The 17,724-nt window shown below is 36.2% G+C and overlaps 1 protein-coding gene across 3 annotated transcripts in view; it reads right to left on the reverse strand.

Annotated features, from left to right (window-relative positions):
- Positions 1-677: 677 nt before the first annotated feature.
- Positions 678-17,724, reverse strand: part of LOC126285359 (protein strawberry notch) — a 263,199-nt gene continuing 246,152 nt past the window's right edge. For all 3 annotated transcript variants that reach the window (XM_049984680.1, XM_049984681.1, XM_049984682.1), the window contains one exon: positions 678-4,546. The gene's annotated coding sequence lies outside the window, so the exon portion shown is untranslated. The remainder of the gene's footprint in view (positions 4,547-17,724) is intronic.

Below are 17,724 nucleotides of genomic sequence, written 5' to 3' on the forward strand. Positions count from 1 at the left end.
TGTATATAAATTGCAGATAACCGCTGTGTTATAAATCTACTTCTTTTACCCTCAAGCAATCTCAAAGTAAAACATCCCCAAAACCATAAAGCCAAGAATAATTATTTTGTGAAACAGGGTGCAAATGTCATACAAAGGAAAATATCTCTCTTAAGCTTGACAAAAAGTGTATCTGTCCTGCAAACATGTAATTAGATAGGAATATAACAAAACTTGTAAAGAATTAAAAAGTATGAGATAAAAGCTCTTCACTGAATATAGTTATGCCACAAAAGTGCGGTTACTTATCTACAAAATAAATCATCCCAAGGTAAATTAATATCTACAAATATGTCAACTAATTCCATTCATACATCAGACCATCTATTAAACACTATTGGATGTTACTGATGACTGACACTTGCTACAAATGAACATTGAATAATGTCAATTTAACCATACTTGTAAATTCATCATTGAAGGGGCAGAAAATTACTGTTTCTGTAGTGTGTGTGTGTGTGTGTGTGTGTGTGTGTGTGTGTGTGTTTGGAGGGGGGGGGGCTATTATTCTTAACTGGATATAATCTATCAATTCGGTTAACAGTGCAAAAAATGTAGCTGTTACTTTGTATGTTAGGTGGACGTAACAGAAAGTCACCATTTGATGCTCTGGGATATAAAAATAAAGACAAACAGCACTTTGAAAAATACAGTTCATTCTGTGAAGGAATACTTAAAATGTTATAACCAATGAGGCAGACATTTCTCTTCCACTACAGTGTGGAGATCACTTAAAAGTTAGGCTTTTTTGGTCTAGTGAAGTAATATTTATCATTCAGTTAAAAACAACAAGACAAGCATTTTGTGACTGCTCTTTTAATAAATTCCTATTGCTCTTATTTCACTGACAACACGTCCTACATCTAAATATTGCTCCTTGGAAAACATTTACAAGATAATTATTTTCTGTAAGTAGAATATAGACTTCAAAAAGGTCAATCACAACCATTATGTCAAATTATATGTTTAAAATAATTTCACCAATTGATCACTTCTGTTGTTACACAATTTCTATAACACTCAACAAAATATAAGAAATTTATACTTGCAAAATGATGATCATCAACAAGTAACCCAATATGTCCATACCTACATGCAAACTATATGTTATTACTATGCAAAATAACATAATTTAAAACTTGGAAAGTATCTTCTATTCCTATGAGCCCCCCCGCCAAAGATGTATTTAACAGAAAAGTCGATGACTCCTCAATCACTCACCTTACAGATGAGGTGTTGATCAGCAAATAAACACACACACACACAAAATACAGATGACAGTAGTGTGTGTGTGTGTGTGTGTGTGTGTGTGTGTGTGTAGAGAGAGAGAGAGAGAGAGAGAGAGAGAGAGAGAGAGAGAGAGAGAGAGAGAGAGAGGAGAGAGAGAGAGAGAGAGAGAGAGAGAGAGTGAGTGTTCAACAATAGCTGAGCTACGGAAAACTAAATCTTATTTGGATCCCTAATCACTGCTTAATGATTCTTCAATAAGCTGAGTTTTTTATCTTAAAGCCAATGGTTGAAGTAAGAGGTCCATTTACAATTTTACCTGGAAGACTTTTACAGTAAACCCTTGTTTCAAAACACAACACTTGCTTGTCTTTATAATGTACATATTTACCATTATATACAAAACTTAGAAATTGAATTTTATATATTTTCATATAACAAAGTGAAAACATTAAATGAAATTAAGCTTACAAATCACTCAATACAATATTTTTCAGTTCTTTTATTTCTTCTTCAAGGTATTAAATATAATACTGCTGCTAATATGAAAATAATGTTCATAGTGAATACAATCTTCAGTGGGACACCATCAGGTAGAATAAGGTGGATTCTAACTTCAAAATAAGAAATCTGATGAATAAACAAAATAAATGAGTGTTCAGTGCACTTAACAGTTTTTGTGTTCATACTGACTTCCTGGGAACTTTGTACTGATTTGTAAACTGAAAGCAGTGCTTATGACACAGAAGGTGGCTGGAGGGGAGACTGTGAAAGATTGGCATTCAATCTTGTCAAACATCATGCTCATGAAGCAGAATACTGTTCATACCAAGTTGTTTATCACCACCATTCATTATACACTTGTGTATTTATGAACATAGGAAACCCAATATGCTTCCTGTATGGGGGAAAGAATATTAGCAAAATGAAATTCTACCCATAATTCCTACATTTGGTAAGCAAATATTCAATTAGAGAGCAACATAATATAAACTGGATGAAAGCATGCAGGTGTCTGACATGCACTGTATACTCCACTAAAATATCTGCGTGTAACTGGGTAAATCTTTAAACTTTACTGTTGGAGTATTACGCTGAACTCTGTCAATCTACATTCAGTACTTAAATAGTAGTTTTAAAATGTTAAGTACTACAAATTATACATGTTTTTCACAACCAATCAATAGTCTCTGATGATCTAAATAAAAATAATCTGATGAAAAATTTAGAAGAGATGCAATAATATGTCACATGTCTGGTCATAAATCAAATAAAATGTGTTGCACTACAATATCAGAATATACTGGTTTATAATTTTCCTTATCACCTTATTTAAATCTGGAGAAGACTAACTCTTCACAATTAACATATGTATAAAACATTAATACTACTTTTGCCATTGATAATTCTGTCCTTCACTTTATCAATGGCCACTTACATAGGACATTTAAAAAGAGGAACATTGCACAGACTGACTTGTCACATTTTAAAAAAAGTGAACACCAACTTATCCCCATGGGACAAAATGCTTAAAAAAATTGTAAATCTTGTATGAAGAAAACAATATACACTATACATTTTTTTGTAAAATTTGCAATCTGTGAACCTTTTACATCACACTAAATATATTCTTTGGGTCATTCCACACAGCAGTTGCTTTGCTATCATGATGGGAGTTATGCAATGTAAGTCACATTGAATTAGTATCTCCAAAAAATTTAAGTGAAATTATTAATTCAGTTATGAAAGGAGGCAAGAAAATCAGTAATGTGTACAAGACACAGTATCTGGAAGTTGACAGATTTTTGTCTTACACCATACTGACAAACATTATCAGGTCAACAACAATACTAGCAGTTGGTATACTGTTGAATTCCTAACATACACAATATCATATCTCATCCTTTAAAAAAAAAAAAAGTTGCATTACACAATGGATATTATAAATGCAGGGAAATAATAACCGTTTAATATCTTATCTGCAACACTGTTCATCAGGTTTTTTTTTACCACAATAGAATAGTCTGTCCCCAAGGGAACTGCATAATTAAAGCAACACAACTGTCACAGCGACGTAAAAAGAAATTGTCTTCTTCAAAACTGTCATGAAAACAATATGTACAGTGATATAAGAGTAATGAAAGAGTAGTTTCCTTCATTAAGTGCAAAAGTACTAATCTATTACAACATTTCATGGCACATCTAAAAATTATGACAAGTGTTCATTATAAAGGTATGCACATCACTGCCATTTCTTGTTAGAGTTATTGCAGCTGCTATTGGTCATGTGAACTTTAATACTTTGACTTTGGTACTCCAGAACAAAAAATTACAAGAAAACACACCTGCTATATGTTTCTGATAAGATAAAAACCAGCCTTGGAAACTAACACAGGAAGTTATGGCATGATGGATGCATGTATAAAAAATTCATGGTTTCCATAGAAATTAATTTTATTGTTTCAGTGGCTTCCATTTAAATTAAATTTATGACCAACAATATTTACAAAAGTATAAATAAAATCACAGTATCACAAGTCACTTCTTCATCTAAAACATACAATAATCTATCACTGAGCTTTTAAAATGGAAATATATCTACCAGTGTTCATACTTAAAAGAAAAGAAAAAAAAAAAGCTGAACTTACAATTACAAGTGCTCCCTTCACATTGTAATACTCCACCCTGAATAAGTACTTGCATTGTTAATAGACACTGGGCAGATCTTCCCTCTTTTAAGAAGAACAGAAATGCCAATACAGAAGAGCTGCTCCAGCAACCAAAACACACATTATACTGAGATCGAATTAGCAGATTGGAGAGAATACTACAGTTCACAAGCAAATAAAGGCTGCATTTCATGTGCACTATAATATGCAGCACTGAAGTAAATGACAGTGAGTCGGCATGACAATCTAAAACAAAGAAACTACCACTGTAATGTATACTAGAGAAGCATGTGCTAATAGCATGACAACTTTGACTGACTCCTGGTACTTATTTTACAAATAAATGAATGAAATATTAAACAGTTAAAGCACAAGTGTTATTATATATCCAGTAATACACGAAGTCTGTGAAAAATGAATTGCTCCTATGGAAACTGGAAATGAATTTCACTCTTTACAAATACTGTGTTGCTTTAATTGCGGTTTCCCTACTAAACATCACATAACATATCACATCTTCCATCAACGTATACACGGGCACTCTTGTCTTTTCAGCACAATATTTGGTACTGCAAACACAACTCACTGCATCCCTCCTTGGTCCATGAAATCTGTTAAGTAAAAAAACAAATAATGTAGTAAAACAACGAATAGCTGCCTCTGGATAACTACTTTAAATATCCTTTCATTCAAATAAATCCCCATGTTAAACAGCTATACTTTGAAATGTCACTCCTGGATGAAGAAAAAATTTGTACAATACAGAGTACATGTTTATTAGAAATTACTAAAATAACACTGGGGTCAAAAGGAATAACATAGTGCTGGGTGACTCTACTTTCAACAAAAATCAGTCACATAGCCTCAAATGTTCATTTCAGTGTCTTACCTTCTCTCTTCTATAGTCATTCCATGTCAGATCAGCCAATTTTAGAACTAGTCTCCACTTGACCAAATGCAATTTTATTAAATCTTTTACCATAGTTGCAGGGACATCTGAAAGGAAATTCTGTAAAGTTTTAGCACAAGATGTGCTGTACTTTTTACACCAGAGCCATCAGCTTGGAGGTGATTCAGTCGATGTGCACATTGTAGTGAGAAATCTGCAAACTGGTATTTCTGCTCAATATTTGTTATTTAGTTCAAATATAACATAGACAAGGCCAATGAGGCAGCACATTTTCCACAACTACCACTCAAAGTGGGAGAAAAACTTATCACACGGATGTCATCCGAGTTCCAACCACTGTATCTTCACCATAGATCTTTTTATGTCATCATGTTTTCTTATTTGTTATTTTATTATTTTTTAATTAAGAGAGTTGATGTAAGACCACATGATAAATGTCTGAGGACAAATATCTCAAAATGGCGGTCAATGATTTCTTTCCCCCCCTGACTAATTTGGTTCAAAAGAGCAGATTTTTATCTCTTGGGCACTTGTTTTTGCTTGTGCTTGCTCGTGTCTTTTGTTTAAGGGATAATATTCGGTTTCAAACGTAAGCAACTTTGGCAAGATAAACATTTAATGTAAAGGAATGTATAAGAATCAATTTATCATTAAGGCCACAGAAACAGGAAACTTGCACATGTCCATGGTAACTTTGCTACTACCAGTCAAGAAAAATTGGTAGTAGCTCTGTTAGTACCAATTAAAAAAATTAATAATAATAATAATAATAATAACAACCATAATTGGTAACTCCATTTCCAAGGGGCCATGCCCAGTAGCCATTCAAGAACAATCACAGGTGGTCTCTTCATACAGGATCCCAAGTCGGAATACGATTGTCTTGCCACATTCCCAAACCACCTACAAGGTTTCTAATTGGGTTCTCAAGCCTAAGTGTGTGGTTGGCAAGTTAATAAACCTACTTCTGAGTTTCTTTAATTTTTCTTCAATATCAAATAAAGTTTCTTCAATATCAAATCAATAGATTAGTCAATGTTGTTGTTGTTCTCTTCAGTCCTGAGACTGGTTTGATGCAGCTCTCCATGCTACTCTATCCTGTGCAAGCTGCTTCATCTCCCAGTACCTACTGCAACCTACATCCTTCTGAATCTGCTTAGTGTACTCATCTCTCTGTCTCCCTCTACGATTTTTACCCTCCACGTTGCCCTCCAATGCTAAATTTGTGATCCCTTGATGCCTCAAAACATGTCCTACCAACCGATCCCTTCTTCTAGTCAAGTTGTGCCACAAACTTCTCTTCTCCCCAATCCTATTCAATACCTCCTCATTAGTTACGTGATCTATCCACCTTATCTTCAGTATTCTTCTGTAGCACCACATTTCGAAAGCTTCTATTCTCTTCTTGTCCAAACTAGTTATTGTCCATGTTTCACTTCCATACATGGCTACACTCCAAACAAATACTTTCAGAAACGACTTCCTGATACATAAATCTATATTCGATGTTAACAAATTTCTCTTCTTCAGAAACGCTTTCCCTGCCATTGCCAGTCTACATTTTATATCCTCTCTACTTTGACCATCATCAGTTATTTTGCTCCCCAAATAGCAAAACTCCTTTACTACTTTAAGTGTCTAATTTCCTAATCTAATTCCCTCAGCATCACCCGATTTAATTTGACTACATTCCATTATCCTCGTTTTGCTTTTGTTGATGTTCATCTTATATCCTCCTTTCAAGACACTGTCCATTCCGTTCAACTGCTCTTCCAAGTCCTTTGCCGTCTCTGACAGAATTACAATGTCATCGGCGAACCTCAAAGTTTTTACTTCGTCTCCATGAATTTTAATACCTACTCCAAATTTTTCTTTTGTTTCCTTTACTGCTTGCTCAATATACAAATTGAATAACATCGCGGAGAGGCTACAACACTGTCTCACTCCTTTCCCAACCAATGCTTCCCTTTCATGCCCCTCGACTCTTATGACTGACATCTGGTTTCTGTACAAATTGTAAATAGCCTTTCGCTCCCTGTATTTTACCCCTGCCACCTTTAGAATTTGAAAAAGAGTACTCCAGTCAACATTGTCAAAAGCTTTCTGTAAGTCTACAAATGCTAGAAACGTAGGTTTGCCTTTTCTTAATCTTTCTTCTAAGATAAGTCGTAAGGTCAGTATTGCCTCACGTGTTCCAACATTTCGACGGTATCCAAACTGATCGTCCCCGAGGTCCGCATCTACCAATTTTTCCATTCGTCTGTAAAGAATTCGCGTTAGTATTTTGCAGCTGTGACTTATTAAACTGATAGTTCGGTAATTTTCACATCTGTCAGCACCTGCTTTCTTTGGGATTGGAATTATTATATTCTTCTTGAAGTCTGAGGGTATTTCGCTTGTCTCATACATCTTGCTCACCAGATGGTAGAGTTTTGTCATCACTGGCTCTCCCAAGGCCGTCAGTAGTTCTAATGGAATGTTGTCTACTCCGGGGGCCTTGTTTCGACTCAGGTCTTTCAGTGCTCTGTCAAACTATTAGCTATAAAAGATGCAGCATCATCTGAAACTTTGCTGATAGAAAGTAATTTTTCCTCAACCAGCACAAATTGGCGATTGCGTTAAACAAATTGTAGACTATTTCTTGTTACAGAAATGATTTTGCCATTTTCAAATCTTTATTCTCGAGCCAGTAGTCTTATAATTTCTACTTCAGCCTTTTCAATGACAAAGTACTTGATTCTATTCATGTTCTTATCACAAAACCAGATGAAGTCAAATGGTGCCAAAATTTGTGTTTCTTGAAGAATATGCAAATCTTCAAATTTTTGATATCTGTACGACCTCTGTAATGAACTGTGATAATTAATTACGACTGGGTGTAAAATAGCCTTGCTACTGTCCCAATGGAAAGATTGCACATCATCTTACACCACAAAATAATAGTTTTCTCCATTAAAACAACAATTTCTCTTATTTTCAAATTGTGTTTGATAATCTGTGAATGGTGGCTTTGATGCTTCATGGTGTAGTGATGGCATGAGAGGCTCCACATTTTTCCTGTCAATTCAGAAATAAAATATTCCTTTGAAAGTTGTTTTGTGTTCAGTGTTTCTCTGTCAGTGCGGACCCACCAATTTCATTCAATAATACCTCCAGGATCACTATTTTTGAAAGAAATTTGAAAAATAGTTCAAACGCATCTTCCCCAGAGCAGTTTTCGCAGTGATCGAGTGTGCAGTCTTTTGATTCTAAGCTACAGACAATTTTTACATGCAGGTATTTGTAACCTTCCTGCATTTAACTTCCATCTATCATTAGCTTCACATTGAGATGCATTGTACACACACACACACACAAATGGAACATTTTCCAGGAGAATCAACAAGCTTATGCCATTTGGGTCATAATTCACAGAATTTAGAGAATCCAATTTCAGGTCCATTGTGGTCTTGATAGGTGATAAATAGTTCTGTCAGGTTACAAAGAAATAGTCATCTCTGTCTCTTGATCTTCTGTCCATCAGTTCTACTAAAACACAATCTTTGATTCCAGGACACATCCTGCTATATTCATCATTTTCTAGGACTTTTTTCCTTGCTTCCTTTCAGGCAGTGCAAGATTTCCTGTTTCTTTTTTTAACTTCCTTCCAATCTTCACCATTTTTACTTGGACATAAACTGTGGATGCTGTTTTTTTCATTGTCCAGCTTTTGGTTCCAGCATCAAAATCTGTAGCTAAATCATGGCTGCTAACTTCCTGAAACTCGACACGAGAAGCACCAAGATCTTTCAAGATCGCATTCACTTCTTCAGGTACTTCCATATCTTCACTGTAATCTGATTCAAATTATGACAATGGCTTCAGGTTAGCATTTGGTTCCATTCTGCATTCTATGCAAAGCTTCTGGCCAGGCTACAAACAATTCTTTGTCAATTTTTCAAGCTTCATTTATTACCTCAAGGCTTTTTTTATATTGTGTTCTTCTTCAAGAATGGGTTGCAGCAAGGAGTTTGTTGTGATTCATACTTTCTTAAAAACAAGTCTTCGTGCTAGTCTGTTTATTGATCTTTAATCCACAGTGGTGCCTAATCAGCTCCAATTCATTTTATCTGGAGTAAAATACTTTCAAATGACACTTGCTGAATCACCCACCAGTCCAACTGGATATGAAATCGAGGCATAAATTATTCCACGTCCTGGGAGTGTATGGCATGTTAAATTTAGCCATTCACAATAATTAAGCTTGCTAATTAATTCTCATAATTAAGTTGAATGAATAGTGTAAATTATCAGTTTATGGATGATGAATTCCTGCATTGAAAAATATATTGATCATTACTTTTTTTTGTCCTTAAAATTAAATTGATTCTCACACATTTATTTACATCAAATATGCATTTACTATGACAAAGTTGCTTGTGTTTGATAATAAAAAATCTGCTCTTTCTACCGGAAATAGTTGAAAAATCATTGACCACCATTTTGAGGTATCTGGCACCCAGAAGTAAGTCAAATTTGACAATTACATTTAATACACCCAATCTAAGTCCAAATGTCTCAACAACTAAACAAGCTTGAAAGTTAATATTTGTCATGTGGTCTTCCATCAACTTTCTTGCGATAAAAAAGCCCAACATGGTGACAAAAAAATGTTTTAGGTTGGAGATATCAATGGTTGAAATTGGGATGGCATGCGTGTGACAGCTTTCTTTGCCCACTTGTGCTGACTTATTGATCTTGTCCATGTTATATTTGAATTTAGCACCAAACATTAAGTAGAAATAGCAATCTGCAGATTTTTCACTGCAACATTCAACTTATACAGCAATGTTAAACATGATGATTTAGTCACGATAATATGCACATCAGTTGAATGAGCTCCAAGCTGGCTGCAGCTATGGTAAAAACTGTAACAAAATTGGAGGTCGTAAGGTGAGAACCTCTGGTTGACTTCAAATGACACTATTGTATTTTGAGGCACTGAAATAAATTGGCTTATTTTAACTGATAGTGGACAATACTGTTAACAGTATATGAAAATGATTTGGTAACTATTTGGAAACTTTTTAAAAAAACTATTCTAAATTGCAATGAAGTTTGACATTTGGTATTACCTAGCACACACTAATCCATAAATTATATACCCAAAATTCAAATAATTAATAGTTTCTTCAGCAGAAGTAAACAGCAGAACCTACTCTTATCCAGGAAGTTCTTTAAGAAACAAGAAGAGAAGAAAAAAAATACTGTCATTGCTGTCGTCAAGTAAATGGACAAGAAAAGAAATAAATAAAACAGATATTAAAGACAACTACCTGAGTGCAAAAAACTGTAGTGCCAGTTTTCATCACTACCTGCTCTTCCAATTTACACAGTAGTACATGGGAGGATGCACAAATGCACTGAATAACAATTATGTTGTCATTGAGATAATACTATTATGAGCAATCTTGTATTCATGTACCCACTTATAAGGAAGGAAAAGCACACAGAAATCATTCGCAATCACACTAGTTTTTATGACTCTTGCATATATAGATTTCTCCTATAAATAGCCATCTTCAGTGCATTTGAGTTACAAGTCAACAAACTTTTGGCAGCATGTATCACCACACAATCTTACTAGGGTATAGGCAGAAGGAATCAAAGTTGGATTGCTTTTAAGGAATCCCAATTTTAACAAAATTTTCTTTGGTCCTAATGAAATTGGAATAAGAAGAAATTTACTGAAATTCAGTTTTAATTAAACTCACTTTTATATAAAAAAAAAGTCTGCTTTTAAGGGAAAAATATCAAACATTTTGTACGCTGAAACCCTGTTCTGATAAAACTCATTTGAGAGTTTGTGGCTACTCCTTTCATTTTTGAACCAAGATACATTAAACAACTGATAGGGAAAATGTCTGTAATTCACTATCAATTCTTGTCGTCACTAGGTAGGTTATATTTTTTGGGCTATAATTTTGAACAAATGCCAATTTCGCAGTAGGTCATGTGATACGACCTTGAAGAAAATGTTGCCATTAAGCAACCTATAGACAGTCAACAGTACTGTACAATAATAGTGCATGACATTACTGAAGTTCTTCCTAGACTGCTAAATAAAAATGTGCAATCTGTAGTCTGGTCCAAAATTTTGCAAGATCATGACACTGTTGCTGTGGTAACTGTTCTACTTTCTTTCAAGCAGAACAAGATAAATGGCTATGATCTTTCTTCTTGTTTCTAAATCGTTTTTGTATATAAACACATCAATCAACACAAAAAAGATGAGAGACTGTACTTCATTGAGGTACGGGAGAGATGGGCAAGAATACAGTCAATACTGCGCACATAAGGCACACTATTTCTCAGGTAGTGCAATACAACTGAAAGGTTTTGATCTGTTCAATATTACAGCAAGATCTCTCAATTTAACCTACACACACTGAATATTATAGCACAATTGCAAATAATGTGCAGTAATACTGATTGGTTAGGGGCCACTGAGGACTAAGAAAGCATGCCAATCGCATTGTGTTAATGGAATTTTGAATTCTACACTGTGAAAATTTTCTGCAGTAACACAAAGGAAAAGAGGAAAGCTTATGATTCAGCAGAAGCTCAATTATTTGTGATCATGAATACAATCAAAATTAAATCACTGTGTACAGGGCAAAGAAATATGATTTGACAATCTTCTTTGTGCGTTACAAACTGAAAAGTAAGCAAGCATTCCTTAATGCAGAAAATCACAGCTATTCAGTGACAAAAAGGGAGAATGATCATGTTTCATCTTTTATAGGAATCTGCACACCTTCAAACTAATTGTGTAGTTCAAGTCAAAACATTCACAGTTATATGAAAATATTGTGTGTAGGCTACATGCAGTTTTCCCTTCAGTTCTCTCAATTCTGATGTGTTACACACAATGTTTCTGAAGTTAAAGTGGCATAGGGGGCAGAAAAAGCAGAGTTGTAGTTCTGTGGTTGCAGCTGCATCATTTCTTTAATTCTTTCCAGAAAGCAGATTGAAGCCTTGGGGGTTTCTTCATTATACCATCATGAATCTTTTCAGGTTCTAGAAAGTTTCAGGTTTAAAATTAAAATCAAAACTATGTACATTACCCAATATGAAACTTAGTCCATATGCCAATGTTCAGCAAGATTCAAGAAGCCTACAACAAAACCCAAAAGTGTGTATTTCTTTCCTCACAGAGGTAAGGATGGTAAGAAACTGAAGTTTCAGTAACAGTGGCAATAAGCTACAAAAACTGTACAAGGGAACAGCACACTTTATCATCTCTACATAGCAGTCTCTCACTCAGGAGAAACTGCCTGATTTTTGTTTTTTTTTTTTATTTTCCCCGCTCAAGAGCTTAGGCCTATTCTATTCAGGGACAAAAAATTCACAGAGGCAAAGAAAGAACGACAACCTTGCTGTGTGATAATAGTAGTGCAGCGAAAACTGCCACTATGACCAACACGAAAATTTTAAACACAGAGGTGATTTAAAAACATAAATCATTGCCACAGACATAAAATCGAGATGGTGCAGCAGGAAGAAAGATCATCCTAATTACACTGACAGATGCCCTGTTCACACTCAGGTAATGATTCTCCTGAGGATCACTGATGATGTATTTATTCTTGCTAACTGCAGAAGTCATCTGCAACAATTGCCAACTGCAGAAGTCACCTGCAACATTTGGACCAGTAGAAGCTACCTACAAAATGGCTGTTGTGCAGAGGTCACTGATTTCACTCCTCAAAAGAAAGGACTCAATGAGAAAGAATATTTTACAGGCTATGCACTTGTTTGTTGCTGCCCGGGATAGTGTAAATCAGCAGACTGTATTGAACCAATTTACAATTGTTGGCTACGGGTCCATATTAGTTGCCATAGAAGGACATGCTGATGGATATTTCCCTGAATGCTGTCACAGGTATTTTATTTACATTTCTGGTTACTTAGAACAAAACTGAATAGCCACTTTCTATGGTTACTGAACAAGTCCGTACATGAAATTACAGCACAAAAGTTAATAATAAAGAAAATAAAATTTACACAAATCCTATGCAGAAGACAAGCTGCTGAGTATATATTAGCATAATCAACAATGCAATCGGAATTCGCTTAATTTTTTTCCAAGAATTCCTTGACAGAATAGAAGGAACGAGCCCCTACAATATTCTTCACTTTGACTTGAAAGTGTGAGGATTATGGCCCAAGATTTTCTCATGGCGGCAGAATACTGTGCAATTCAAATGGAGAATAGATTAATGCCTAGTATTAACTAAGTGACATTTTTCTTGGAAATAAGTTCATATTACACCGTTAACAACAAATGACCTTAACAAAAATATATATTGAGAGGTCAGTGTCAGAATTCCCAGGCTTCTGAGCAGGGGTTGACAAAATGTTTGTGGACTGATAGTTTCTAAGCCCAAAGTGCTCTCTGCAAATGGGAACAGTTTCTCAGAATATAATTCCACATGTCACACGCAAATGAAAATAAGCACAGTAGACTAATTTTCATGTGGAATTGTCACTTACTGCACACACTGTTCTAAAGGTAAATACAGCAGCATTTAATTGTGAACAGGATTCTGAACATAAGACTTTCCATAACAGCTTAATATCTATCCGAAAACCTAGAAATTTGTATTGTTCACACTCACTCATCATCTGCCCATGCTATATAATCAAAATGTCAGTTTTAGTTGAATTGCGTGTTAGAAACGGTAAAAACTGAATCTTACTGTACTTTAGCATCAATTTACACTTATATGACAAAAGTCACTGGATATCTCCTAATATCGTGTCGGACCTCCTTTTACCCAATGTAATGCAGCAACGATGCATGACATGGACTCAACAAGTCGTTGGAAGCCCCTGCGGAAGTAATGAGCCACACTGCCTCTACAGCTGTCCATTATTGTGAAAGTGTTGCTGGTGCAGGATTTTGTGCACAAACTGACTTCTCAATTGTGTCCCATGAATGTCTGATCGGATTCATGCGTGGAACAATTGTGGCCCAGTGACATGGCACATTGTTATCAATAAAAATTCGACTGTTGTTTGCTGCAAATGTTCTCCAAGTATCCAAATATGATTATTTCCAGTCAATGCTCAGTTCACTTGGACCAGAGGACCCAGTCCATTCCATGTAAACACGGCCCACACCATTATGGAGCCACCACCAGCTTGTACAATGCCTTGTTGACAACTTGGGTCTATGGCTTTGTGGTGTCTGTGCCACACTCAAACCTTAACATCAGTGCTTACCAAGTGTAATTGGGACTCATTTGACCAGGCCGTAGTTTTTCAGTCATCTAGGGTCCAACCAATATGGTCATCGAGTCCAGGAGAGGTGTTGCAGGCGATGTCATGCTGTTAACATAGGCACTCGCATCGGTACCTGCTGCCACTGCCAACAGATGCCAAATTTCACCGCGTTGTTCCAGCAGATACGTTTGTCATAGATCCCACATTGATTTCGGTGGTTATTGCAATGTGTGTTGCTTGTCTGTTAGTGTCGGCAATTCTGTGTAAATGCCACTGCTCTTGGTTATTAAGTGAAAGCCATTGGCCACTAATTTGTCCACTGTGCAAGGCACTGCCTGAAATTTGGTATTTTAGGCAACCTCACGACACTATGGATCTCAGAATATTGAAAAGAATTTCAAAAATGGGATGTCCCATACGTCTGGCTACTACTATCATTCCAAAGTCAGTTGATTCCGGGTGTGTGGCCATAATCATGTTGGAGACTTATTCACATGAATTGTCTAAGTAAAAATTGTACCTCTGCCAATGCACTGCCCTTTCGCACCCTGTGTATGTGATACTAATGAAATCTGTATATGTGCATATCACTGTTCCATGACTTCTGTCACCTAAATGTGTGTTCTACATGCCATAAACTTATGCCTTCAACTGCACAATTTAATACATGTGCTATGTTACACACAACGTACTTCACTAGCAAGCTTGTGTCATCAATAACAGATTTTACAATCTTGAGTCATATGTAAAGAGAAACAGTAGTGGACCTGTCATTAACCCCCCCCCCCCCCCCCCCTACTCCTACCAACTTAACCATACCCAAATCAGATGCTACCTCATATCATAGCTATTCTCATTACTAAGGAGAATGGCGATTTAAAGTATGAGAAGAACGAACTGAGAGCTACTGCTCTGATTCCATGAAAGTCCAACTTCTACAGCAATATTTTGTTATCAACACCATGAATTGTCTTAGTTAAATCAAAGAAGCCATCTAATGTTCACAAGTTTTTGTTTAAATCCTCCAGTTCCTCAAAGAGAAAAAGAAGATACAGCATTTTCAGTTGTTAAGCTACGTCTAAACCCAAACTGTACATTTGAAAGCAAATTATGTGAACTGAAATGATAAATTATATACAAGGTGTTCCTCTTAAGAGAAGTCATGCATATTTTCTCTGATGTTCTGACAGATATACGAATTTCATTTTTGCTACATTTAGCTGGAGTCAGTGCGAACAAATACAGCTGTAATATCTTTCACATGATGTCCAGTGCTGACAGAAAGCACCAGTTTCTTTCCAATTACGAAAAACGTGGTATACCTTATTAGCATAAACATTAGAAAACAAAGAATAACCAGTACTTTGGCACTGCTACTACATGGCGCTAGCAGTCAGCACAGGTCACGGCACTTTGGGTACTCGTTATCCTTCGTGTTTTATTGTTACAGCTAATGTTCGTCCCTAAAACAAATATTGCAATAGACTAATTTGGGACGAATGGGCACCTAAAATTCTGGTTTAATAATTATTTTGTTTGTAACATGAAACAAATTGACACTTTCCTTCGACATTAGGCATCGCACAGAAATGTGAGGTGCACTATCGTTTTGGGCTCATCCCGACTACAAAATGCAAAAGCAAAATTTATCAGCAGAAACACCAGAGAAAATGCGCAAGACAACTCTCAGGAGGGGCACCGTGTATATAAGGTCTTACCTGTAGCTTTTGCAAAAGCTGGCAGCATAGAAATAAGTTAAAAACTGACTGCAGTATCCTTTTTTCCCTTTTTGATAAAGTGATTTTATTACTGAGTACTTAAATCTATCAGTTTCCTCAACATTTCCAAACGAAAAACTAAAACTACAAATGTGGCTAAGGACACTGCTAACATTGGGAGCAAAGGGATTTAGACTCTGGCTCCATAGACCACCATATCCATGAGAAAACTCAGTCTTCAGCAATTTAATTACCGACTCAATCTCCCCGTCAGTATCATAGAGATGTATTCCAGCAAGTGTGGGAGGAGGAGGAGGAGGATATTAGTGTTTAACGTCCCGTCGGCAACGAGGTCATTACAGACGGAGCGCAAGCTCGGGTGAGGGAAGGATGGGGAAGGAAATCGGCCGTGTCCTTTCAAAGGAACCATCCCGGCATTTGCCTGAAGCGATTTAGGGAAATCACGGAAAACCTAAATCAGGATGGCCGGAGACGGGATTGAACAGTCGTCCTCCCGAATGCGAGTCCAGTGTGCTAACCACTGCGCCATCTCGCTCGGTCCCAGCAAGTGTGACGTATTAGGTCAGTGGGATGCTTTTGTAAAGAACTAAACAGAGCTGGCGGATGATGATGCTGAGGAGGGGGAGGAGGAGAGAACTGCACTGAATAGCTCTGCTGCTGCTGCTGCTGCAGCTGTCTGGGACCATTCTCCCGATTCAGTGTAAACCAGTAACCCCCTCACTGGCATTCCAACATAGAAAACAGCTTCAAACATCTGGTTACATTACAAATGAGTACAAATGTGTTTAATATTTGATGTTAGCCATTCAACCTTTACGGGGGTGAGTTGAGTCGGGGTAATTCCCACTACATTTTAAGAAAAGATAGTGTTTCATGCGTCTCCATGTATATGTCATATTGTTCTGAACTGTGTCGTTAGCAGCAAAATAGTAAGGAATTAAAACATCATGCCCGATGCTGAATTTTTTACAGCATTGACAGTGAAAATTTAATATGGCAAACTCTTTTCCTTTCATCATTTTGTGAGGAGTGTTGGCAAGAAAAAGCTTTCAAAAGGTTTGAAACTATGTGTAAAGTTTGCTTATAGTTGCTAAGGGTTCTCTTCCTCAAATATTGAACAAATATAGTGCAGGTGATTTGCATGCCATGGGTTATGCTGCCTCGAGACATGTACTCAGTTTCTGAATTTAATACCTGACTGGGCCGATTCCATAAAACATTTGGTTTTAGATTATCACAGAAAAGAGCCTCAGATCAAGTTAAACTCAGAAATCTGCGCTTTATAAACATTGATCACAAATTATACCTCGGTGGATTAGGATAGTCTTTGACTGGAGAAATGTCGCCAATCGAGTTGAGTTAAATTGCAATTGTCAGTCAAGAACCTAGTGGTATTACAAAACAATGCTTTTGTTTCCTTCAAATTAAAGTTATCACACTCATACTGCTGAAGTTTAAAGCATTTTTTGGACTTATAGGTTAGGTTAAAAAATTGTTGGCTATGTGTGTAATAAGTGAAGATAACTGATCTCATAACAACTCTCGGAGACAACTCGTAATTAATGTGATTGGTGGACAGCATCTTGTAGAGACTTTAGTGGAAGGGTATGAAAGGAAAATTCGAAATATTTGCTGTGAAAAGTTAAGTAAATGGAGTTCGACAGCAGCCAATAAATAATGACTTATAGCCACTTAAAAATCATTCTCTAGGCTTGAATACTACTAACTGACCCAGTTACACAACACGTAGAATTACACTGAGCTGAAAAGTAATACTGGTAAGGTGCATCTTAAAAGTATTCCATGCCATGTAGAGAAGCTTTCTTGGTAATTTTGCTTATATTGTCACAACACATTTTCAAACATTTCCTAT

The sequence above is a fragment of the Schistocerca gregaria genome, chromosome 8 (assembly GCF_023897955.1).
Source record: "Schistocerca gregaria isolate iqSchGreg1 chromosome 8, iqSchGreg1.2, whole genome shotgun sequence".
NCBI classification, from domain to species: Eukaryota; Metazoa; Arthropoda; class Insecta; order Orthoptera; family Acrididae; genus Schistocerca; species Schistocerca gregaria.